The sequence below is a fragment of the Cervus elaphus genome, chromosome 23, assembly GCF_910594005.1.
Source record: "Cervus elaphus chromosome 23, mCerEla1.1, whole genome shotgun sequence".
Classification (NCBI taxonomy): domain Eukaryota; kingdom Metazoa; phylum Chordata; class Mammalia; order Artiodactyla; family Cervidae; genus Cervus; species Cervus elaphus.
This window is the reverse complement of record NC_057837.1, coordinates 77,253,119-77,278,578: the sequence shown is the minus strand read 5'-3', so window position 1 is coordinate 77,278,578 and position 25,460 is coordinate 77,253,119. Positions and strand designations below refer to the sequence as shown.

The 25,460-nt window shown below is 56.1% G+C and overlaps 1 long non-coding RNA gene across 3 annotated transcripts; it reads left to right on the top strand.

Moving 5' to 3' along the window:
* The first annotated feature begins 3 nt into the window (after positions 1-3).
* LOC122681729 lies at positions 4-3,348 on the top strand. Of its 3 annotated transcripts, none has more exons than XR_006337091.1 (3): positions 4-128; positions 318-1,892; positions 2,966-3,348. It is a non-coding gene; the product is annotated as an uncharacterized LOC122681729 (long non-coding RNA). The 3 variants fall into 3 exon arrangements; XR_006337092.1 differs by lacking the exon at positions 4-128 and having other exon boundaries at positions 344-504; positions 632-1,892; positions 2,966-3,346; XR_006337093.1 differs by lacking the exon at positions 4-128 and having other exon boundaries at positions 344-681; positions 1,192-1,892; positions 2,966-3,344.
* The last annotated feature ends 22,112 nt before the right edge of the window (positions 3,349-25,460 follow it).

The following is a 25,460-nucleotide window of genomic DNA, read 5'->3' as shown; positions in this document are numbered from 1 at the left end:
TTTTTTGCAGTATAGCTGCTTTACTATGTGTGTTAATTTCTGCTGTCCAACAAAGTGAGCCAGCCACACGTGTGCCTACATCCCCTCGTCCTTGGATTTCCTTCCCATTTCGGTCACTGAGGTGCCAGGTCAGCGTGAGCTGTATTCTCCCTGCCTCTCCCACTAGGCTGTGAGCACAGTGGGTGCTCAGGGCACTCCTGTGGGTTCAGTGAGCCAGTGAGTCTCGGCTTCCTCATCTGTGTGATGGGATGATGCTTTTGTGGACACAGGGAAGGAACGAACCGCTCTCTATAGCTTGCGTTGCCTCCTCTCCGCAGATCCTGGGGGTGGGTCAGGCCTCCGGGGACCCCCTCAAGTCCTGGAAGATGACCTTCTCTGCGGGCTGTGGGAGACAGAGATGAGAGGGTAGACCGCACAGCCCTCCAACTCTGGACGTGGAGGCAGGATCCTGAGTGCTTAGGAGGAAATGACAGGCCGCCTCATTTACAATGGAAGGAAACTGAGGTACAACAACAAAATAATAAAACCTAATGCGTGCGCGCTGAGCGCTTACAGTAAGCCAGGCACTGTGCTGAGCCCTTTGACCCAAGTTCTTTCATTTAATCCTTCCAACAACGGTCACCGTGGGAAGCTGAGCCTGGGACCCCTATTTTACAAGTGGGGAAAGGAAGACTCGGGAAGGTAAGTCAAGGCCATACCCTCTGTGAATGGAGGACCTGAGGTGGGCACACAGATCTGGCTCCAGAACCCAGAACCAAAAACCTGGGATGTCTTGGGGGAGGTGAAGGGACGAGATGAGGGAAGCCTGGCAGGGACGGAAGATAAGCCCTTGTCTGGGGGCCACGGGCAGCGGAATAAATGATTGCAAGAGTGAGGCACCCCGGATCAGTTCCACGTCCATTCTACCCTGGATGGCCCAGGGCAGTTTGCAGAAGCCCCAGTTTCAGCCCACCCCAGCAACCTAGAATCTTCTCTGCTTCATTCATTCACTCATTCATGCAATCATTCAATCAACCGAAGACAAAGTTCTGGATGACACAAACATACCCCTGTAAACAATAAATGTAAATGGCTTGAATGGGTCTATTAAAGCACAAAGACTCTAGTATGAGATCAAAAATCAAAATCTCTTCATTTATTCGTGGACCTAATATTTATTAGATGCCTAAAATATTCAAGGTCCGGTTTTAGATTCTAATGACAGAACCTAAAAATAAGATGTCTGCTGGTGGAAAAACACCGGGAAAAGGTGATCCAGGGAGAGAGACCCAAAGGTGCAAAAAACTGTGAGGCTGCGATGAGCTGGAGGAGGGAGGAACAGAAGTGGGGGCCCTTGTGGCCGGAGCGCAGCACTGGTGAGCACGGGGAGTGAAGCAGGAGAGGCCTGCCAGGTCGGGAACAGACAGCAGCGGCAGCAAGCAGGGCCCAGACGCAGAGGACCTGGGTCCTTCTCACAGAGAGCTCCCCCCTCTCCCGGCAAGCCCAGCTGGCTTCTCGACTCTTCCCATCTGGGAGCCCTCCCTGCCCCCCAGACGGGGCCAAGATGACCGGGCACAGCCCCCTCTCCAGGAGGCGACATTGTGGATTGGAGGCCTGTTGGGTACCAGGCTCTACCGTTTGGTGGTTTCCACACTTAATCAGTTCATTAAGTCCCACCACCAGGTTCGCATCCTCCCATTTTGCGGAAGAGAAAACTGAGCCTCAGAGAGGCTGGGTGGCCTGCCCGAAGCCACACTGCCAGGCAACGGCAGGCCCGAGGCTTGGACTCAGAGCATCTGACACCACAGGCGCCTCCGGCGAAAGGAAGTGGAGCAGCCTCAGCTGGCTGTGTCCTCACGTGGGTCTCCTGACCTCCTCGACCTCAGCCCTCCATCTGGGAAACCACGGGCCAGGTCAGTGTCAGGACTTTGATGACTCCCTCCCTCCCGGCAGGGGAATTCCCAAAGTGTTGAGTTAGCATTTCTGATTCCATCCCCACAATGACTCCATTTAACAGAGGAGGAAACTGAGGCTCAGAAGGGGCAAGTGATCCTCCGGGGTCACAGCCTTGGGACTCCCGAGGGCCTGGGACTTTCGCTGAATCTGTTCACTGGGACTCCCAAGGATGCAAAGACTCGGGGGTTGAGTGAGGAGGGGCGAGGAACAGGACACACAGACAGTGAGGGAGAGAAAGCCTGGAACACAGGAGCCCAGCTCCCAGCCTCTGCCCCTTACTGCATCCTGGGGAAGACAGGGGCCAGGCCCCTCGGTCCGGATTATTTCCTGAGAGCGGGGAGGGCCACGGGAAGTCTCCCCACTCAGGTCCTGCCCAAACAGGAAATGCCAGGCAGTTCCCCCACCCCCATCCCAGGGCCGTGGGAAAGCTTAGCCTGGGATTCCAGCACCTCCAGCAGCTCTGGCCCAGCCTCAGTGGGGAATCTAGCCTGTAACAGGGCCTGTGTGACCTTGGGCAAGGTCGTCCCCCTCTTGGGGCCTCAGGCTCCCGCTCTGTAGTCACAGAGTTCTGCCACCTCCGGGCCATGTGACCCCAGGATGGTGGCTGTGGCCCGCTGAAGTCGAGCTCCTCCTCCTGTAAGACAGGGGAAAGGGCACAGAGTGTTCCCCACCCACTGAGCCATCGTCACCCCAGGCGAGCGTATGACGGGGAGGCCTTCGGAAAGATCCCTGCAGCCCTCTGCGAAAGATGCCCTAGCTTCCTTAGGCTCAGCAACCGCAGCAGGAACCTCTCTGCACCTCACTTCCCAATTGGTACCCAATTTGTACAAGGGGCAGAGCCCTGAATCACAGGAATTGAATGTCAGGAGAACGGATCATGGGGGTGGAGGGTGGCGGTCATTGATTTCAGACCATGGGAGAAGGTAGAAGGAAGCAGATTCAAGAAAGATAGGGATGCTGGCTGGCGGGGTTAGAAGGGTGGCTGGAGCGTGTGGCCTGATTACTCACTCCTCTTTCCCACTGAGAAAAGACAGCCAGGGACTTCTCTGGTGGTCCAGTGGTGAAGAATCCACCTGCCGATGCAGAGGACACAGGTTTAATCCCTGCTCCGCGAAGATTCCACATGCCTGTGCCTGCGAACCAAAACTACCGAGCCCCTGCACCCTCGAACCCGGGGGCCGCAACCAGAGAAACCACAGAAATGAGAAGCCCAAGCGCTGCAAGTAGAGAGTAACCCCCGCTCGCCGTAGAGAAAGCCCACACATCAGTGAAGACCCAGGGTGGCCAAAAATAATAAATACATTTAAAAAAATTTTTTTTAAGGCTGTCAGAATAGTGGCGGATGGGCCCGGTGGTCAGGGCTGCACCCACCCCTTGGGGGCTTGCAGAGCTCTAACAGGGGGCCGCGGGGGAAGGGAGACGGGCCTGGCACAGGGGTGACGGTGGCTCTGTTACGTCCTCCTGGTAACAGGTGCTCCCAGCTGCCCGGCCTTGGAAGACGAGTCCTCGCTCCTTCCCAGCCCAGAGCCTCCTCGTCAGCAGCTGTGACTCCGTGGAGTCAGCCGAGGCCGGCAGCTCAGAGAGGCAGAGCAACTTGCCCTGGGTCACACAGCAGAGTTGCTACCACGCCTCCAGTCCTCCCTGGAGAAAACGGGAGTCCCAGCGAAGAACACAAAGGGAGCCCACGGGCCCTAAAGAGACTTAGGGAAACTAAGGCGCCAGAGAGGCTTTGAGGCGGTGAATGTTATGGGTTTCTGTATTTGGGCGTCTCCACCTCCCAGTGCCAGGCATGTCCCGGGACAGAAGAACCTGGGAAATGGGCTGAAACTTCCATTCCATCTTACAACCAGTGCCAAATCACCACATTTCCCAGAAGCGGGTTTCTTTGTGGTAAAGTATAATAGAAGGCGTGGTACAGGTGAAGGATCCCGGATATGGAGCCAGTGCCCAGAGCAGGGCTTGGTAAACTGGGGTTATTGTCTCTATTGTTATTAGAGAACTGCTACTTAATCCCTCTGAGCCTCGGTTTCCTCATCTGTAAAATGGGTTTAACCATCCCTACTAACAGAGTCCCATTGAGGATTCCAAGAGTTATCCCACATAAAGCACTTACCATGTGCCTGGCTTTCGTCTTCTACTATTTCAGTATCCCAGTGCCTGGCACATAGTAGGAGCTCAATATATCTTAGCTGGGTCATTATTATTATTATCAACCCGACTCCAGCTGTCTGAGATCTTGGGCAACTCACCCACTTCCTGCCTTGCTCAATTTCACTTTCCTCCTTCATAAAATCGAAATAACAATAGCGCCTGCCTCCCAGAGCTGAACAAGGATCCATTCACGCATTCCACAAACACTTATGAACCGTTTGTTTTTAGGAACAGGGGATATAACTGGGAGCAAAACAGAAAAAAAAAAAAAAAACAAAACCCTGCCCTCATGGAGCTGACATGCTCTCGGGGCAGACAGACAACATAAATCGGTATTTTATACAGTGTGTTAGAAGCTGATAAGAGCAGTCTGAACACAGGCTTCAGTAGTTTTATGTGGTGAGATTGGATGGGAATGAAGGGGAGGGTGGGGGAGGCCAGGCTGGGCCTGTGGGTTGCATGGGGTGGGGGTGCTCTCTGGGCGGAGTGGGGGCCCCAGAGGGTTCTGAGCAGAGGAAGGATGTGGTCTGACCCAGGTTCTCTGGCAGAGGGTGGACTGTAGGGGGATGCAGGAGGGATTCAGGGGGATGAAAGGGAATGCAAGGGGATGATGTGGGATGCAGGGAGCCCCGGATGAGGTCACTGTGATAATCCCGGCAGGCGGGGACCGGGCTGGACCAAGAGGGGAGCTGGGGAGACATGGCAGAATCCTGGGTCTGTTTTCATCCTCCAGGGGATTTTCATCTCTCTTTGTCTGCTGAGGAAAGAGAGCCTCAGAGAGCTGGTGAGACGCCTGGGATTCCAGAGCCAGGCCAGGCCCCAGGAGGCCCCGCCCGAGGCCTGGGAAGTGCTGCTTCTCTCGGGGTGGCTGGGGGGGGCGGGGTGCGGGCGGGGGTGGCCTAGACAAGCTGGGACTCCTCGCTTCTGGGGCCTCCCCTTGCCCAGACCCGTGCAGGAGGAGCGGTGGAGGGGCTCAGACCCTCACTCTCTGCCCCACAAACCTCAGTTCGACCTGCTGCCTGGGACACGGCTGCTCCACTGGGGTGCCTGAGGATTGTTACCATCATCTTTAGATGAGCAAGAAACTATCATTATAAATTACATCACTAAACTTCAGGCTCTGGGATGTTGAAGCAGCTAATATCATTGTGTGTGTGCATGCTCAGCTGCTCAGTCGTGTCTGACTCTGCGACTCCGTGGACTGTAGCCCGCCAGGCTCCTCTGTCCGTGGAATTGTCTAGCCAAGAGTCCTGGAGTGGGAGGCCATGCCCTTCTCCAGGGGATCTTCCCAACCCAGGGACTGAACCCGTGTCTCTTGAGCCACCTGCATTGCAGGCAGATTCTTTACCACTGTGCCACCCAGGAAGCCCAGATATGACCATTAACCCCATTTGAAAGCTGAGGTCTGAGTTGTCAGGATGGGGGCCGGGGGGTCACTGCCTGAGGTCACACAGTGGCAGGACTGGGGCTCGGACCCCCAGATCCTCGGTTCCAGGGGCTGAGCTCTTGTCAAAGACGCAGAACGAAACAAGCTGCTCAGAGGTTCCACTTAGCCCCGTGGATGAGGAAAGTGGGGGCAAGGAGGCCGGGACAAGCCCGGGGACCCATCCTCCGCCACACAGAGACCCTCGAGCAGGCCAGAGGCTGCTTCCCACCAGCTGGGCGGCTCTGGGCCCTACCGGAAGTCGCCGGAGCTAGGACAGGCCCGCGGCTTTGATCAGCTTTACGAGCCGTGGCTGTTTATGGAGGCCCAGGCCCCCACCTCCTGCCGCCTGGGACTGGGTCTTGTCACCAGCACTCTGGATATTGGCAGTCCCCCGAGAGGCTGCCCGCCGGGGGTCCTGGCCCCACTTCCTCCAGCTTGGCCCCTGCCCTGCCCCTTGGCCTCGACCCCTGGGAACAGGGCGGGAGGGTCCCGGAGGGTCCCCTCGGGCCAGATCCCCTCACACAGGGGCCTCCTGGTAGCTCCTCTGCAAAGGCCAAGCGAGCTCTGAGCTCTGGCCGCATCTCAGGCCCTTTGCCCCTGCCGTGGGGCCGGCCGCCCGGAGCCCACCAGCCCTCCTGGAGCTGCTCCTCCTCCAGGCCGCCCCTGCGCCCCGGTCACCTCCTCAGAGAGGCCTCCCTGGTCCCCGTCTAAAGCAGCCCCCACCTCGTCACCCTCTAACACAGCCTTCCTTTCATTCTTCATTGCCTGCATCACTGTCTGGAGGTGTTTTGGGCCCCAGCGTGGGGCTTGCGGGGAATCTGAGTTCCCTGACCAGGGATCGAACCCGCGCCCCCTGCAGTGGACGCAGGGAGCCTCAGCCACTGGACCGCCTGGGAAGCCCCTGAAATTTTCTGGCTCATTCTTTTCGCCTGTGGGTCTTCTGTCTTCTCCTCCCGGACAGGGCCCTCACGGGTCCCACCCACTCCCGTGTCCCCAGCATGGCTCTGGCACACAGTAGGTGCCCAGGAACGTTTTCTTCAGGGAAAGAATGATAAAGTCCATTAGGGGGCGGGCAGCCTGAGGCCCCAGAGCATTCCTCAGGGCCCCCCGCCCCTCACATGTGCCTGGAGGACTTTCGGGCACAGATGCTGCATACAGGGGGAGTTTCAGCCCTGCTTTACGGATGAGGAAACAGGCTCAGAGGACTGACTCGACTTCCCTGGCGTCCCCAGCCTGAAGGAGCAGGCCTGGGGTGCTCCGCAGGACCCCCTCCCCCAGCCCCTTCTTATGCAACCCTCAGGCCCCACCTCCCTCCTCCCATCCCCCCACCTCCCTCCTTCCCCTCCCCCCACCGCACCCCCAGCCTGGCTCACGTCTGTGATGGCTCCCGACAAAAGCATCAGAGGACAGGTGTCCGACCAGCCAGGCCGGTTCTGGGCAGACGTGGGGGCACTGCCCGCCCCCACTCCCAGCGATGCCGAGAGTGGACACCTGCTTCCACACCTGCTCCCGCTCCATCACCCTCACTCAGGCCCTTCAAGTCCCCTCAACGCCCATGACCATGGATGGTTTTGGAGGCCCCGGGGTGCCTGCTCCCCACCCCCCCAGCTCCCCATCTGTGCTCTATGACCTGGGGCAGGTGGACCCGTGCCCTGCCCGAGGAGAGAGCAGCAAATTCCCATTTTCCATCCTTCCAAGCACCCACACGCTCTGGCGGGCTGCCTCTCCGCTGACTCCAGCCAGCTGGGGAACCTCGGGGTGCTGGGGCGGGGAGCATGTGGTCACCTGCTGAGGGCAGCCCGGTTCCAATTTTCACACTTTACGAGGATTCCCAGCCACCCAGGAGGCAGTTTCTGATCATCCTTTATTCCAGCTGGGACAATGGCCGTCCGGGCTCAGAGAGGGCAGGGCGTTTGCCCAAGGTCACACAGCAAGCAAGGCTAGGACCCTGGTGTGTGTGCCTTTCCTGTTCTTCTACCTCGTCCCTCCTTGGGCCATCGAATATCACTACAGCCTTGGCTGAAAACCTATCAGGCATTTAGCAAGGTCCAAATTCATTGAAAAACACTTGTTCAGCAGATACAGATTTGTCAGGGCCTGGGCTGGGTCTGGAGATGGAGCAGAATGAGACAGACGCCAGTTCCCGGGGGATGATCTTCCAGTGAGAAGACAGAATTAACAAGCTAGGGAAGAAACCAACCCAATGATTCAGACATGATAAGGGTGACAGATGAAAGGGACTTCAGAGTGAGGTCAGTTGCAGGGCGCTCTGAGGAGGGGAGGTTTGGACTGAAACCTGGAAGAAGAGAGCATCCAAGTGGGGAGGAAACAGCGGGGAGGATGTCTGAGGGATGCGGGGGCCTGGGAGACGAGGAGGGAAGAAGGGGTGCTCACTACACAAAGCAAGATGGGCCTCAGTTTTCTCACCTGAACATTAGGCTGAGCTGCTCCTGTGGTCACAAAAGACCAGGGGCCTTTAAAGAGTGTGGAGCCTGCCCTCCTCTGTCTGCGGGGTCTTCAGACCCCCTCCTGCTCTGCGGGGAGCCTTCTCGTGCTTTTCCGTCTTATGAAGGGTTAGGCAGAGGGCAGGGCCTGAAACAGCAGGATCTGGGCTCTGGAATCTTGGGTGAGCAGATGGCCCTCTGGGAAGCTCAGTATTCCCATCTGTAAAATGGGCACAGCCCTGCTGCCCCACCTCCTGGGGCCAGTGGCCAGGTTTCAGAGGATGGACCCTGCACTCGGCAGCTGCTCCACTTAACAGGGCTCCGATCTCCTTCCTTGGGGGTGGGGCTGGGCACTGCTCAACCCAGTGGAAGCTCAGACCTGCTAGGCGGCCGGACATATGAGCTCAGGCCCTATCCTGCTCAGAGCTGGAAGGTTCTCAGCCCTGGGTCAGGCCCAGGGAGCCAGCCGCTCCACCTGCCTGCTGGGGTGAGTTGCCAAGTCTGGGGCTACCAGCGTGGCCACCCCTGAGGTCCAGGGTTGGGGGGGGGTGCAGGGCAGTCTCTACCCACCCAAACAGGGCCCTGGGAGAACCCGGATTCCCAGCATCTAAACTGCCCCGTCCTGCAGATGAGGAGACTGGGGCTCAGAGAGAAGTGACTTGTCTGAGGACTCAGAGAGACAGGGCTCTTGTCATGTAGCCCACAAATATTTATCAAGCACCTGCTATGTGCCAGGCCAAAATAAATGAGCAGGGATTAAACAGACAAGCTCCTCTTTCGTGGCCTTCAGTCCCATGAGAGAGACAGACACTGAGTCCTTCAACAGTGGTGCCCACCAGGCTTTGCAGAAAAGCCTGGGTTTGAACCCAGAGCTGTCACTTATTAGCTGTGTGACCTTGAGCAAAGGACTTAACGTCTCTGTGCCTGATTCCTCATATAGATAATGGGAGATAATAGTAAAATGCACCTCATAGCGTTGTTCAGACTCCCCTGATGGCTCAGACAAGAAAGAATCCACCTGAAATGCAGGAGACCCGAGTCTGACCCCTCAGTCGGGAAGACCCCCTGGAGAAGGAAATGGCACCCCACTCCAGTATTCTTGCCTGGAGATTTTCATAGACAGAGGAGTCTGGCAGGCTACAGTCCATGGGGTTGCAGAAAGTCAGACACAACTGAGCAACGGACATAGCATAGCTTAGGGCTATTCACAGTTCTTACATAGGGAAGATGCTATCTAAAGCTATTGTTTTCTGTTCTTTCATTTTACAAAAATTTATTGAGTGCCTACTGTGTACCAGGCTCTGGTCTGGGAGCTGGGAACACAGATGTGACCAAGATGACAGTCACTGATCTCAAGGGGTCTAGTTTGAGTCCAGGTGTCTGACTCCCAGGCCAGCAGCTTCCAGCCCCACCACCTCCTCCAGGAAGCCTTCCATAATGCCCCTGGCCTGCTGAGAGCTGCCATATTCTGGGATTCGGCAGACCAACTCCGACACCAGCCCCTCCACCCACGGGTGCCCAGAGCCACTCACCAGCAGCTGGCGCTTGCCTCAGGACGGAGGGCAGGGCCTGAGCGCTGGCAGGATGTTTTATCCATTAAGGTCCTGACAGATGCCAGGAGACGGGTGGGGTGGAGGTGGGGGTGAGAAATGACTTTTGCAGGCAGGACAGTGCCTCCCCTGTCCTGGTCTGGCTCTCCCAGGCGGTCCCAGGCCTCCACCCCATGTGTCCTCCCCTGGGCCCGGCCCCAGAGAACTGAACACACAGGGGCCTGGAACTTCTCTCGGACACACAGCAAGCTGCCCTCTGGCCTCAGCTGACAGACAGAGACGAAACACTGGGGGCCCTGGGATCAAGTCAGACCCACAGAGGGACAGAAGAGTCGTTTCGATTCCCATAGGCTTTGAAACAACGGCAATTCCTTGCCCCAGATTGCCGTCAAGACCCAGACTTCCCAATTCCCAGGGCAAGGGGCCTACCTTCCTGCAGGACAGTGAATCTGCCCACCAGCAAGCCCCCGTCAGGCCCATCGCCCGCCCTCTGCTCATTTCAGCACCTGCCTGTGCACTCACGTGTCTCCATGCACGTGTGTGTCGGTCGCTGCACACACACTTGTCCCTACATACGTGTGTCTGTCTGTCCTCGTGTGTCTACCCCGGAGCACTCACTTCCTCCTGTACACGCGTGTGCCATCTGAGCACACGTGAGCGCATGCTGTCTCATCCGGGGCTCTGGCTGAGCTACGTGCTTGTAATTGCCCCCACCGGGCACGCGCTAACCCTGGTCTGCCTTGCTCACGCTCCCCATGAGCCCCCCGGTTGCTCCAGCACCCCCACTGCCTGTGAAAGCCTGCTGTCCCCTGGCTCCACACCTTCCAGGCGGGCCTCTGACCCCATGCGGACACCGAGAAGCCTGGAGAGGGTGGGTGAGCTGAGCCCCAGCCCTCACTCTGGGGCCGAGGCCGCCTCCTGTGGCTCTGCGGCTATTTGGGGGACATGGAGGAGTGGGCTCGGGGCGGGGTACTCAGCCTCCTGCCCTGGGGATGAGACTCATCCCTCCCAGCCCCGCCTGTCTGCTCTGATGCAGGAACACGGCTGATGCTCTGGGGTGCGTCGGCAGGCAGGGTCCTGCCCATGGCCCCGCACCCACAGGAACCCAGACACTTTCACGGACCACATCACAATCACAGGAACACTCATCACATCCAACCCCATCAGACACACAGCAGACATACGACACTCAATACACACCTGACCCGGAACAGACATGACACATGTGACACATGACACATATGACATGTGTCACATATGACATGCGAACCTGCGCGTAAGCAATCACACCGAATCCCAGACACACCACACACACACATGCACACTGCAGAGGCACCAACAATGACAGAAGCACAAACAGCCCCAAAGGAGGCACACAACACAGATGCACAGATAGAAACATACACCACACCTGGACACACCCCAGGTGCTCACGTCGCAGACACGCACTCACACAGGCACCTGCTGTTCAAGGGCCCCCCAGCGGATCCAGGCTTCCACCAGCACCATGAGGAGCTCTGTCACTCCCGTCCTCCCTGCCTGGCATCAGCGTCTTCCAGGAAGCCTCCCTGGATGGCCCCCAGCCTGCCCATGTGACATCACCCCACAGCCATCCCTGCTCTCTCCTCCTCTCACAGTGGGTACCCAGGCTGTGCTTGCAGCATCTTATTAATTAAACAGTTTCTTTCACACCTAACAACAGGATGAACTGGACAATAAGGCCCCTCTTCCTACACCTGATGACCAGTGGGATGCCTTGGGAGGGCAGGGCTAGAACCTAGTACCCAAGGACAAAAAAGCCTGGTTCTGCCCATCCTGCTCCTTATGCCCCTGTGCCTTGACTTCCCCAGCTGTGAAATGGGGACAATCAGAGTTGCTATAAGAATGACTGAGCTGATTCCTGTAAAGGCTCAGAAAACAGATGGGCCCCAGGGGCTCACTGCTATGCTTAGAGTGAGTGTTACTTCCCTCTTCACAGGCAGCCTGTGCTTGCAGCTTTTTCTGGGATCTTTCACTGGGGCTTCTGAGCACCTCGGGGTAGGGACAATGTTTGTCTCCCGCCTCACTATTCCAGCTCAGTAAATGCTGGTGGAATGAATGGACACATGAGGGAAGGAATGAAGGAAAGAGTGAAGGAAGGGATGAACCAGTCCCAGGCCCTGTTACAGCTGGCCCAGCTTGGGAGGCAGCAGGAAGACCATTTGGCAGGATCAGGCCCCAAACAGCAAAGGCTTGGCCCAGAATACCGGCAGATGCATCTCTGACGGTGGGGGTTTGCTGCTATAAATCTGTTGGAGAAGGCAAAAATATTCTTGGAAATCCTTAAATTGCTTGAAATGCACGGAAGACTTGTTCTTCCACCCCGTCTCTCCTAACGTTCCCTTGGTTATCTGCTGTAGCCACACTGGCCTCCTGGCTGTTTCCGGAAGACATCGGCCACGTTCCTGCCTCGGGGCCTTTGCACTTGCTGTTCCCTCCACCTGGCATCCTCTTCCTGACCCTCAGGTAGCTAGGGGGCCCCTCTCCCTCACCCCCTTCAGGTCTCTGCTCAAATGGCACCCTCTCCGTGAGGCCAGTCCAGCCCGCACTCCAGCCCACCACTGAAGGCAGCCCCTCCCTGCTCAGCTCTGTTTTACAATGATGTCATTGGTCTCCCACTTCTCTCCACACCTCTCACCATAACCTGAGGCTGTTCTTTTGTTTGTTCCCAGGCTCAGTGATCAGGAACCCGCCCGCCAATGCAGGACATGTGGGTTCGATCCCGGGGTCAGGAAGATCCCCCGGAGAAGGAAATGGCAACCCACTCCAGTATTCTTGCCTAAAATCAGTATAGTATTATACAGGCTTCCCTGGTAGCTCAGTGGTAAAGAATCTACCTGCCAACGCAGGATTTCAGGTTTGATCCCTGGGTCAGGAAGATCCCCCAGAGAAGGAAACGGCAACCCACTCCAGTATTCTTGCCTAAAATCAGTATAGTATTATACAGGCTTCCCTGGTAGCTCAGTGGTAAAGAACTTACCTGCCAATGCAGGATTTCAGGTTTGATCCCTGGGTCGGGAAGATCCCCCAGAGAAGGAAACGGCAACCCACTCCAGTATTCTTGCCTAAAATCAGTATAGTATTATACAGGCTTCCCTGGTAGCTCAGTGGTAAAGAACTTACCTGCCAATGCAGGATTTCAGGTTTGATCCCTGGGTCGGGAAGATCCCCCAGAGAAGGAAACGGCAACCCACTTCAGTATTCTTGCTTGGGAAATCCCATGGACAAGAGGGGCCTGGCGGGCTACAGTCCATGGGGTCGCAAAGAGCCGGACACAGCTTAGCGAACAAATAACAAGTCTCTTTATGAACTCCTTCAGGCAGGATCTTGCTTTATTCAGAGTTGTAACTCAAGCACCCAGAACACTGTCTGGCGCATAGTAGGTGCCCAATATACATCTGTTGCCTGACTAAGCAAACAAGAGAGAACACAGGGGAATGGAAGGCCCTGGAACAGAGGGCCACACACAGAACACAAACAGTGTGTTGAAAGGGACAGGATGCACCTCGACAGCCCAACGCGCCACAGCAGAGGCAGGCTAACCCTCACGGCCTCAGCGGTGCCGGACAGGACCAACACCCCTCCTCAAGCCATCATCCAGACCCTGCTGCACTGGGTCTGGGGGTCTTAGCTCACCGCCTCCCCCCAGCTATCCTGCCCGGGGGGTTTTTCCGCCCACGTGGTCCCTGTTCCTGCCCAGCTGGACAGGTCAGGTGTGGTTTCTGGTCTGGGCACCAGGGCACTGGCTCCCGTCTGGGGTGATTCCTGCTGACTCACTGGCCGTGGCTCTGGACAGGATCCCGTGGGCCTGATCATGTTGGGGGTGGGGGGAGCCAGGGGCCAGAGGGATGAGACACGAAGTCTCTGCGTGTGTGTCTGGGTCGGGGTGGGGGGGCACGGCTGGACTGGCTACAGGCCGCTTCCCTCCCGCGCTGGTGGTTTCTGCATCACCTCTCTCCCCCGCAAGGCTCTGAAAGGCCCCCTCCACTGAGCCACCTCCCAGACCCGACCAAGGCCCTGGTTAGCCTCCTGATTATAAAAGAGAAGGTGAGGAGAATTAGGGTCGCCCCCGCCCCCCTGCCTAGGGAAAGGCTGACTGGTGGGAAGCTGCCCGCTGCCCAACACAGATTCAAGCCTGACCCTGAAAGCCCGGATTCCCTTGTGGGACCCTTGTGGGTCCTGGTCCAACGTTTGGGCCTCATGTCAGGGCAGGGGGGACGTAGGGGGACCCTGCCTGCCTGTCTGATCCCAACCCAAGCATTTTCCGGGCACCCCTCTCTCCCTAGGCTTCTCCCTAATGTGTCTCGGAGACAGGCCAGCTCTCCCCCTAAATCTACCTGGAGTCTGACCATATCACCCCACTTCTGCTGCCCTCTCTGCTCAGGACCCTCCTGGGGCTCCCCCCTCACTCGGAGCAAAAGCCAAATCCTTGCCATGGCCTGCTTACCTGCCCACCCCATCCCCTCACTGACCTCTTCCCCTCACACCTGTTCTGTCCCAGCCATACTGGCCTCCTTGCTGCTCCTTGGTTCTGCCAGCTACGCCCTGCCTCAGGGCCTTTGCACCTACTGTTCCCATGGCCTAACTTCCTTCAAATCTCTGTGGCATCACTTTCTGAAAGAAACCTTCCTTCCCCACCCACCAACACGGAGGCCACTCCCTCTGGCATCCTGGCTCCACCACCTGTGCCTGATTCTTCCTTCCTGACCCTTATCACAGCTTTTTTTTTTTTTTTTTTTTGGCTGCACCATGCAACATACAAGATCCTAGTTCCCTGACCAGAGATCGAGCCAGTCCCTTGGAGTGTTTGAGGCAGAGGAAAGAACAAGTGCAAAGTCCCTGAGGCTGGAATCTACAAAGTCAAGAGACAGAAAGAAGGGCTTCCCTGGGGGCTCAGGGGTAAAGAAGCCACCTGCCAATGCAGGAGACACAGGTTCAATCCCTGGTCCAGGAAGGTCCCACGTGCCGCGGAGCAAAGCCTACACAGCTACTGAGCCTGCTCCAGCGCCTGGGAGCCGCAACTGCGGCAGCTGCTGAAGCCCGCACGCCCTTGAGGCTGTGTTCCACAACGAAAGTCACGGCAAGGAGAAGCCCGTGCGCTGCACCAAGAGAAAAGCTTGAGCGGCAAGGAGGACCCAGCACAGCCAAAAATAACATTCATTAGTGAATTAAAAAAAAGAAACAGTAAGAAGTTCATGAAGCCACGTATAATATGTGCGCATATGGGGGGCGGGGATTAGGAAATTTGGGGATAGAGTTTGCTGCCCGTAAACCAGGGAGGTACGAGAATCTCGCCCTGACACCCCAGGACCCCCTTGTATCTGACTTGCTCCTGACAGAGGGTTTTTCCTCGGTCCCGCCCCGAGAAACGTCCAAACTGGGATCTCAGCTCTTGGTTCCCCCTCCTTCCCCTCCCCCGGCCCGCGGTGCTGGCAGAGCCGGGAAACGGTGACTCAGGAGTCTGGCGGGATGGGGCCTCCCTCCCCCAACGTCCGTCCGGGCAGGCGGCCGGGCAGGAGCCAGCCTTGGCCGACACCGGGGGGCCCTCCCGCCTGACGCCCGGCCAGCCGTGCTCTGGCCGGGGGAGTCCTCTCCGCCGCCGGGCAGACACTCCACGTGGACTCCTTCTGGCGGCGGCGGCGGCAGCCCCAACCATGTAACCCTCCCGGCAGCTTGTGGCGGGGGTGGGGTAGGGGGGCGGTTATCCCCACTTTCCAGGGGGAAAACTGAGGTGCAGAGAAGCTGTGACGCCCGCCAGAGTCACAAAGCGGAACTGGCACCCTGGGGACCCAGTGCTGGCAGCCGCAGTGCCCAGCTGGCGAGTCTAGGGCAGGAGGCTGGGTGGAGTGTAGACAGACCGCACATTCCCCGGGCACCTCCCAGGCAGGACGGACCTGGGCTGCAGACCTGACCTTGGATCCCAACATCTCCCTAGCATCAGAACCGGGGTCTCCCATCTCTCGCTAACCCCCCAGTCCACAAACACTCACCAAGAAACCACCAGGCCCAGCATCCAGGAAGGAAAATAAGGCAGCAAAAGGGACACTGGGTGCTTCCTGGGGTGCCTTTACCCCCCTCCCCATTTCCTCATCAACAACCTCCCACCCATCAGCCAGTGACCTCAGCCGGACACGGTCACTTAGTTGTGCAGAACACGAAACTTTTTCCCAGCCTTCCCCGAGGAAGGCAGTGGTGGGTCAGAGGGTAGGCTCCATCCGGTTCCTGACTGTCTGCACTCAAGCCCCAGCGTAGCCTCTTAGCTGTTCACCCTGGGGCTGGTGTCTCCACCTCTCTGGGCTTCAGCTTCCCCATCTACACAGAAAGGCGTATAATAGAACTGCCTCTTGGGGTCATTTTTCCTGTGGACTGAGGCAAGGGCTTAGCACACGTTCCCGTGGTTCTCCGAGTTTGCCAGCCCGAGTCTCTGCTGAGTTCAATCAAGAGGCTCAGGGACCCCCAGCCCCGAGCCCGCATTGAAAGCTCATCTGTGAAATTTCTCAGTCACCCCTTCCATCCCATTAGAGTTACATGTCCAGGTTAGATTTTTTATTCACTGGCATCCACATAATAAACCGAGTTATTATTATTTCTGGCTTAAAATGCGGCGTGGTTCTGGGGACGTAATGGACCCAGGCTATGTTCTCTTCTGATGAGGTGGCGTCCAAGCATTTTTGGAAAAGCGCATGCTGTTTTCCCATCCGAAACATCCAGCGTCACTGCGGACGTGGGACTTGAAGGTGGACGCGGCTTCCAGTCCTGGGCCCGGCACTTCCAGCCCTGGGGCGTGTTGCCCCCCGAGCCTCTCTGGAGAGGAGATTCTGGGAGTCCCCGACTCCCTTCTGCACCCCCCAGCCTCACTCAAACCAAGAGCATGAGATCTCAGGGCTGGAGAAATCTCTTCCCCGTGTGTCTGAAAAGGCATGAGCATCACAACATTCTTAATGGTAACAGCAGGGGTAGGCTTCTCCCATCCTTGTAGCTACCATCTGAGGGAATTTCTGCCCTAAACACCCCTGAATGGAGAAACAGAGGCCCAGAGAGGTGAGTCAGCTTGCCCTAAGACACACAGCCAGGAAGAACTGAGGGGGACTGGCATTCAAGCAAGTCCGACAGAGAAATGCCGCCCTTAACCGCTTTCCTCAGCTTCCTCTGTAGATGGACCAGAGACAGCCCTGGCCTCCCTCTCCTTCTGTCTCCCAGTTTCATCAGTTCTCATCAGTGTGAAGTTAGCTCATGATTTCCACTTTCTGAGCCTCAGTTTCCTCCTCTGCGGAATGGGGGCAAGGCACAGCCTCCCTCATTAGCTGGTTGTGAGGATTTCCCAAGGTCATGGACGCTTTAAAAACTGCTGAGCTGACGGTTCCTCAATAAATTAAACATGGAATTACCGCATGACCCAGCAATTCCACTCTTAGGTATATACTCAAAAGAATTGAAAACAGATGTTCAAATGAAAACTTGTACACAAATGCTCACAGTAACACTATTCACAACAGACAAAAAGTAGAAACAAATGTCCATCAGCTGATGAATGAGTAAACAAAACGTGGTACATCCATTTGTTGTTTGGTCGCTAAGTCGTGTCCAACTAAGACATGATTTAGTAACCCGCCAGGGTCCTCTGTCCGTTGGATTCTCCAGGCAAGAATCCCGGCGTGTGTAGTCATTTCCTTCTCCAGGGCATCTTCCCAACCCAGGGATTGAACCCGGGTCTCCTGCTTCGGCAGGTGGATTCTTCACCACTGAGCCACCAGGGAAGCCCGGTATATCCGCACAATAGACTATTATTCAGCAGTAAGAAGTAATGAAGTATTGATGCATGCTACAACATGAATGAATGTGTGAAAGGGGCCAGACACAAAAGGCTACACGTCCTATGAGACATTCGTGTGAAATACACAGAGAAGGCGAGTCCACAGAGACGGAAAGTAGGTTAGTGGTTTCCAAAGACTAGAGGGAGGGGGGAATGGGGAATGACTGTTTCATGGGTCCAGAGTTTCCTCTTGGAGGGATGGAAATGTTCTGGAACTAGATGGTGGTAATGATTGCACAACGTCGTGAATGCTCTAAATGCCACTGAACTGCGCACATTCAAAAGGTTAAAATGGTAAATTTATGTGTCTGTTGCCACTCACACAACATGCTGAGCCCAGTGCCTGGCGTACAGTAAGCACCCAGCGAAAGTTAGCCAGGATTATTATCTTATGTCAAGAGAATCTCGTCGTGCTCAGGGCTTGGGTTCCAGACTTGGCTTGTGAAGCTTAAATCAAGTCAAAACTACAGTCCACAAACCCCAGGGCCTGTGTTTCCTGCCATCCATCAGCGGCACCCACGCTCGGGTCCTGTGGCCAGATTTTCCATGCCACGTGATAGCCAGTAGGTAACGCTACCCAGCTGACATTGCAATTACGCTCAGAGAAAGACAGTGCGTCCCTATGCACCCGATACATAGAGACTCTGATGCCACAGAGCAGTGAGTGCTATGAGAAAGAATGAAATGAGGGCTAGCTTGGCCAAGGTCATCAGAGAAGGCTCCTTGGAGGAGGTGACTCAAGAAGACCTCTAACTGTGACCTGCTCGGTCCCACATGATTCATCCCCAACTCTCTCAGCCCCACCAGGCTCCCTCTGGTTCACTGCGTTCCAGCAACACGTTCTCTCACGGTCACCTGGCATGGTCTGTTCCCAGGACCTCTGCACTTGCTGATGGCTTTGCCAGGAGCCCTTTCCCCATTACTGTCTGGGACCTGCCGCTTCTCATTATCCCTGTCTCTTCTCAACTGTCACCTCCTCAGGGAGGTCCTCCTGGACTGCTCTGTCTCAAGGGGTCCCCAGCAGTCACCTTCTGTTGCTTCCTCCCGCTTTATCTTCTTCCTAGTACTCTTCCCACTTGAAACTATGTTTTTATGTGTCTACTATCTGTCTCCCCTGTTAAACCACCAGCTCCATGACAGCAAGGCTTTGGGTGTGTCTTATTTTCTGGTGTATCCCCTCATGGCCCATGCCTAGAACCGTGCCTGGCACAGAGTAGGTGTTCAAGAAATATCTACAGAAGTAAAGTATAAATAAATCAATGAGTGAATGTGTGAGTGAATGAATGCCTCTTTGCAGAGTAGATGGGGTTCAGCCCAAAAAGGAGCTAAGACTTCCCAAGGGCATGCGTTGGGGACAGGGTTGACTCCAGGGGTCCCCTCTCGGTTCAGGCCTCAGCTGGGGTGTCCATGAGTCCCTGCTTGTTGACTAGGGGCTATGGTCAATATAGCTCCAGTGGCCGCAGCCTGATCTGTCTCCCTCCTTCTTGACACCCATTCTGCCCACACAGTTTGGGGGTGCGGCCCATCCAGCTCCCCAGCCACGTCCTGGCCTTGACAGCCTCCAGCCCTGGGTGGCCCACAGGGATCCTCCCCAACAGGTGACATCTGGGGCAGGGAGAAAGTGCAGTTACCAATTTGGTCTTGTGTTCCTGAAACTGCTCTCCAGGAAGTGAGTAGGGGGTGAGCGGGTCAGTGGGGCTCTACTGAAGGCACCCCCAGCCCCAGTACTTGAGGCTGGGCCCTCATTCAGGATATCCAGCTGGACAGGCAGGTGGACACAGTTCTCTGAGCCTCCACTTCCTCGTGGGTGAACACAGGTGATAGCTCTCGCCTCACAGGGCTGTCTGAGAAAGAAACGGGGCATGTGAGTAAAATGCCTCACACAGGGCCTGCCATGGGGCTGCACGGGGTACATTTACCCTGATAGATAGCACACGGGATATACTTACCCTGATAGATGGCACGCGGGATAAACCTACCCTGATAGATAGTGCATGGGATATACTTACCCTGATAGATAGCACGCGGGATATACCTACCCTGATAGATACCACGTGGGATATACTTACCCTGATAGATAGTATGTGGGATATACTTACACCAACAGATACTGTGCAGGATATACTTACCCAGATAGATACTGCATGGGATATACCCACACTAAAAAAATGACTTGTTGCTTATCTGGAATTCAAATTTACCAGGGCGTCCCGGGTCTTTTGTAGCTGTCATGGATCTTGTTTTTGTTTGTGCTATATCTGGCCACCTTAGCCTGGCACGAAATGTATTCACCAATATTCAGTGAACGAATGAACGGAGCTAAAGTATATCAGCTGAAAGAATGAACAGCTGAAGCAGTGATTGAAACACACAGTCATTATTACTATGGTTGCCGTTGTTTTCTCACTAATGGCTCAGAAGTTCCTGCCTCTGAGAACATTCTAGGTCCTGTCCCAGGCCCAGGCCAGGGGGGGAAGTCGGGGCTTGCAGAGCAAAGTGACTCAGCCAAGGTCCTCAGGGCTATTGCTCCTGAGGCAGACCATCTGCACCCCATACAGCTCCCATCCTCCAAGGATGATAAAACGCACCCCAGCCTGAATCTCAGGATAACCCCACCAGGCTGGGACAGCTGCCCTCCCCCGCCACCGACGAGGAAACCGAGGCTCAGAGAGGCAAAGGGACTCATCCATGCTCCACCCCGGGACCCTTCTCTCCACACCGGGGGCAGAGCCTGGAGCCCAAGAGCCACAGCTGGCAAAGCTCCAGGCTCGGCTGGAGCTGGTGAGTCCCACGGCCCCGCGCCCGCCCTCCCTGCCGCCGCGGGCCGAGGAATTACTCAGCCCCAGCTTAACTCCATGAAGGAAATTCCTTCCCCTGGCAGGCTTCCCACAGATCCCCAGCTCCACGGCCGGGAACTGCCTCCCCGAAGGCCCGCTCACCTCCTGGCAGCACCAGCAGATGTGGAAACCCAGGCTTGGCTCTGAGCGGGCAGACCGTGGGCGGCGGGCGGGGCTTGCTCCAGACACAGCTCTGCCAACGCAGCCAGCGAGCTGGGCATTTCATTCAAGCATTCAGCAAACGGAGGGGCCAGGCGCCGGGCCCCGTTTTGGGGGTTGGCTGTGGGGGAAAAGCAGGGTCAGATGATGAGTGTTTAAAAAGCCCAACAGCACAGCAAGCGCTCAGGTATCTATCTGTGCTCCTCTTCTGAGCACCTACTGTGTGCTTGGCACTAGCTAGAGCCCCCTGTGGCCTGTGAGGGAGACAGGGTCACACCAGGGAATGAGAGCAATGAAGAGGCTAGATGGACTTCCCTGGTGGTCCAGCAGTCATGACTCTGCGTTCCAGGGCAGGGGGTCCACGTTCGACGGCTGGTCAGGGAATCGAGGTCGCGTGTGCGGCGTGGGGTGGACAAAGAAAAAAAGAGGGAGAGAGGCTAGGAAGCTGCTCAGACCGGCTCAGGATGTGGGGATCGGTGTTCCAGGGTTATCTCACGGGACCCTGGTGATAACCCTAAGTGGAGGACTGTTAACTATCCCTGTTACTCAAAGCAAGGCTCACAACAAGGGCTAGCGCCGGCTTTAACATCACCCATGTTGAGGGAGAGTGAGCCATCACAGAGCACCTTTCAGTGGGTCAGCTCCCTTCACTGGGTGTCATTTATTCACTCAACAAATATTTAGTGAGACTTACCACGTGCCAGGCAATGGGGACACAACAGTGAACAACACCACTTCAAGGTGGAACTTGAATCCAAAGCATCAAAGGACTAGGAGGGCCCCTCCTTCAGGGCCGCAGCCTCAGTCCGCTCCGGTTCAGAGGGGGGCAGCTCCCTAGCCCCCGCCCCTCTCCTGTAACTTTCAACCTTGACCTTCAAGGGCCTCCAAGGGCATCCTCAGGCAGTGTCCTATGAATTACCTGCATGTTCATCTCCACCCGCCCTGCCCGCCGTGTGCAAACACACCATGAAGTCCTGGGGTCCGCATTTGAATACGGGCTGCTGACGGCTGCTGAACCAGGGCCCTAATGCAGCCAACCAGGCCTGGAGCAGGACTGACGGAGGTCACCCAGGCAGAGGTGAGCAGTGGGCTGGAGTAAACAGTGTTTCATCTCAGACAGGAAGGAGGGGTGGGGGGAAGGAAGGAAAGAGGGGAAAGGAGAGGAAAAGGAAAAAAGAAAAGGGAAAGAAGGAAGGAAGGAAAGGAAGAACGAAAGAGAAGAAGGAAAGGAAAAAGAGAGAAAGGGAAAGAATCCTCATCTGGCCAAGCTTGCCCAAACTGAATGTAGGGCCAGACCACAGCTCTCATTTCACCCCTGATTTTTCTGCCAGAGGCAGGAAACATTCTCCCTCGGGATGATCAGAAATAGCTGAGTTCAAAAAACGAGGCTGGGTGAGAGAATTCCAGGCCAGGAGGAGGGACTGACACCAGGCTCCATGGAGTCTAGGGGTTCAGGGCACGGCCGCGGGCGCCGGTCGGCCTGGGTTCAAATCCCTGTCCTGCGCCTGCCTGGCTGTGTGACCCTGGCTTTGGCCTCAACTTCTCACCCACAAAGCGGGAACCACAATAGTGCCAGGCACGGCGGCACCTAGGTATTCCGTTTTCATCCTCAGCACTTGTTTTTTCCTCCATTTTTCCTGGCTTACTGTCATTCAAACTCTCTACTCGTAGAAGCAAGACGAACTCCAGGCTCCAAGCTTCCACTCAACCAGCCCCCCCAATAGAAAGCACTGCATTATTTTTGCTTCCAGCTAAAATCCCAGGCCTGCCTCTCATTTGCTGGGAGGATGCCGTGCTCTGATTGGTCACTGCTGGGTCACATGCCTTACAGGAAAGCATTGGCCCCGCCCCAAATCCCTGGACCCAGGATCAGGGAAGCCGAGTGGGTGCTGGTTTAGAACCAGCTATAAGCGTCCCCTAAGGGGCCCATAATGGATAACCATTCCAGAAAAGGCGGACTTTCTATGGCTGGCTCATGTTGATGTATGGCAGAAACCAACACAATATTATAATTATCCTCCAATTAAAAATAAAAAAATTTTTAAATGAATAACATAAAAAAAAGGAGTGCTTAACACATGTTGATCCTAAGTTTCCTGACAATCTCCTTTGAAGAATATCCCTTTGGGGAGGGGAACAGATGGGTCAAGGCTACCCAGAGCCAGCCTCAGCTCCCGAGCCCCACCCCCCGTGCCCCACCCCTGCCTCTCTCCCATCTCAGCCTCTAGGAGAGGAAAGGTAACAGGGATGACTTCCAGGGCACCTGCCTTGAGAACGGTCCTGTCCATTTCCTCATCTCTGAGCCTGAGGGGAGGGATCATCCCTTGAAGCCCAGAGAGGTTCAGGCACTTGCCCAAGGTCACACAGAAGGGAGGGGGGAGCCGGAGTCTGGACCTGGCGCTGCCTGAGGCCACGCAGGGCCCGGAGGCGAGGCTGGGTCCTGCCACTGGGCAGCCCAGGACAGAACAGGGCTTGGGGGAGACGGGCCCCCATGAAAGGTGGCCTGGTTTGAACCCAGCTCCGCCCCTTAACTCATGTGACCGCCCCCCCCCCAAGGTGAGGTGAGTGCCTTGGTTCTCTGGGTCTCGCTTGCAAAATGGCCCAAAGCCCAGGAGATCCACAACCCCCACCCCAACCCCGACGTTCTCAAGCTGCATGCTCACAACCGGCACTGTACTGAAAAGCTGTCCCCAAGCCTGGCTGCTGCGGTGAGCACCTTACCCAGATGAACCTTTGGGATTGCCTGGAAAAAGAGGTGCTGCGTCTGCTGCTGTTGTTGTTGTTACATTCCCTCCACTTTACAAAAGACAAAGTGAGGTACAGCGGGGCGTGACTGTCCCAAGGCCACACGGCCAGAAAAAGACAGAGCAGGGATTCCGACCCAAGCCAATCGGTTCTAGAGCCGCCTCCTCACCGTCTTCCAGTGTCCTGCTTGCCATCAAGTCTAGCTGCCATTACATTGGTATCTGCTTAACTTGCAGAAGTCGGGGTCCTGCCCTGACCCGAGAAACAGGGCAGGCAGCAAACTTCCCATCCTCAATGGCCACCCTGCTGGGAAAACTTTCCCCCTGGGAAAACGGAGGCACCCGAGGTTGCACGGCGCTGGGCTCAGCCACGGCTTCTCACGGCAGCCTGCCCCAGAGCCAGCATCTCTTGGGTCACTCCCCAGCTCACACACAGTCTCCCTCTCTCTCACACACACATGCACGCGCACGCACACACACACACACACCCTCCCCCGCCTCCCTCGGCTCCACGCTGGCTGCAGGACATTTGTTACTGTGTCAGTTCCAGCTCCCGCCCTGATGGGGGGCCGGCAGGCAGGGGGCTTCCTGGCGGCTCTGGGAGGGAAGAATGCGCCCCTGCCCCCCACCCCATATGGCCTGCATCCCGGCCCATCTGCTTTCCATTGCCTGGCGCGGCCACTGCGGGGCCGCCGGCACCCGCCCGCAGGGGTGCGAAGTTTATGTGGCCAGGCCTGGAGCCGGCGGTGACAGGGCCACACACGCTCACACAGACACACACCGGACACCCCCCGCCAGCCCTGATGTGTGCTCACACACACAATCCATCCCTCCATCCGCCTCCCAAGGCACGCACCCATGTTCTCATACACCAACCAAAAGCAAAGATCCCCGAACAGAACACTCCAGAGACCTCCAACTCCCACAGGGTCCCCCAGAAAAGCAACATGCACGCAATTCACTCCCAGAATTGACCCCCCAACGTACCCACCAACAAATCCACACACAGACTCACACATGCCATCCCTCTATACTCCCCACCCGCTGACACGCACACACCAGCACCCCCCCAAAGGTGTCTTCCACATACACACACACCTGCCCTAACCCCTATGACACCAACACAAATCAGTGACTTACACACAGACGCGGGTCCCACAGAGGCCCCAAGGCACAGAATGGCCACTCCCCTGTTTCACAGCCCGCTTCCCCCTCCTCTCCAGCATCTCCCTAACCTTGGAGGGGTTAGGAGGGCCCAGACCCTTGTGCTGGGCATCTGACATTTACTGCCCCGCCCCATCGTCCCTCCTAGAAGCTGCTGAATTTGGACCCAGACTCCAGGGACTCTGTATCCAATGCCTTCTCTAGAACACCTGAGTCTGTCCCCACCAGACTCACCTGGGCTCCCGGGTACCTGGACCATCTCCAGCAGACCTCATCACTCACCACTACGTGCAGGGGCCCACGGTGGAACTCAGGGACCCAAGAAATAGGACGGGGAAAGAAGGGCACATCGTTTTTTTTATAATCGTTTACTTATTTGGCTGCGCTGGGTCTGTGTTTCTCCGCTGCGGGGCTCGGGCTTCGCACCGCGGTGGCTCCTCTCCTTGCAGAGCACCAGCCGTGGGTGCGTGGGCTTCAGGAGCAGTGGCGCACGGGCGTAGCTGCTCTGTGGCCTGTGGGATCTTCCCGGACCAGGGATAGAACCCGTGTCCCCTGCATGGGCAGGCAGATTCTTTACCTCTGGACCACCAGGGAAGTCCAGAAAGGTACATCTTTATTAGCCAACTGAAATGTGGCATTTCCTGCCCGTACAGGTGGACTTGGGAAACGAACCTCAGCAGGACTGTGGCTTTGTCGCTCAAAACCACACAAAACACAAAACAAAACAAAAAAAAAAAAACGACAAAAAGAAGAAACCACAAACAGTTCCACATCCCTCTCCAGTATTGTAGAAATAGTCTTTATCCTCTTTTCAACTTCAAAATTACCCTAGTTATTAGGCCCCGTCTTATCATTAAACTCGTTAGCAAAGAAGTACGGCTGTCACCATATCAAACATTTGACTAGTTCAATATAACTGGCTTCCTTTTCATCCCGTACACTTTAATTTATAAATTGGAATCTAAATTTAGAAACAGAAACCAGGTCCACGGCATGAAAGCAGGCAAGAGCCCCTGAACCAGGTCCAGGGACTATATTATTTCACATTTTTATTATCATTGTACCTTGTTATGGTAAGGACTACAGTGAGCATGGGCAGCTTGCCCAGGCTCCCCCAAGCTCCAAACGGCTGAGCTGGGATTTGAACCCGGACAGTCAGGCTCACCTGGAGCTCTATGTTATCCTGTCTGTTGGAAAC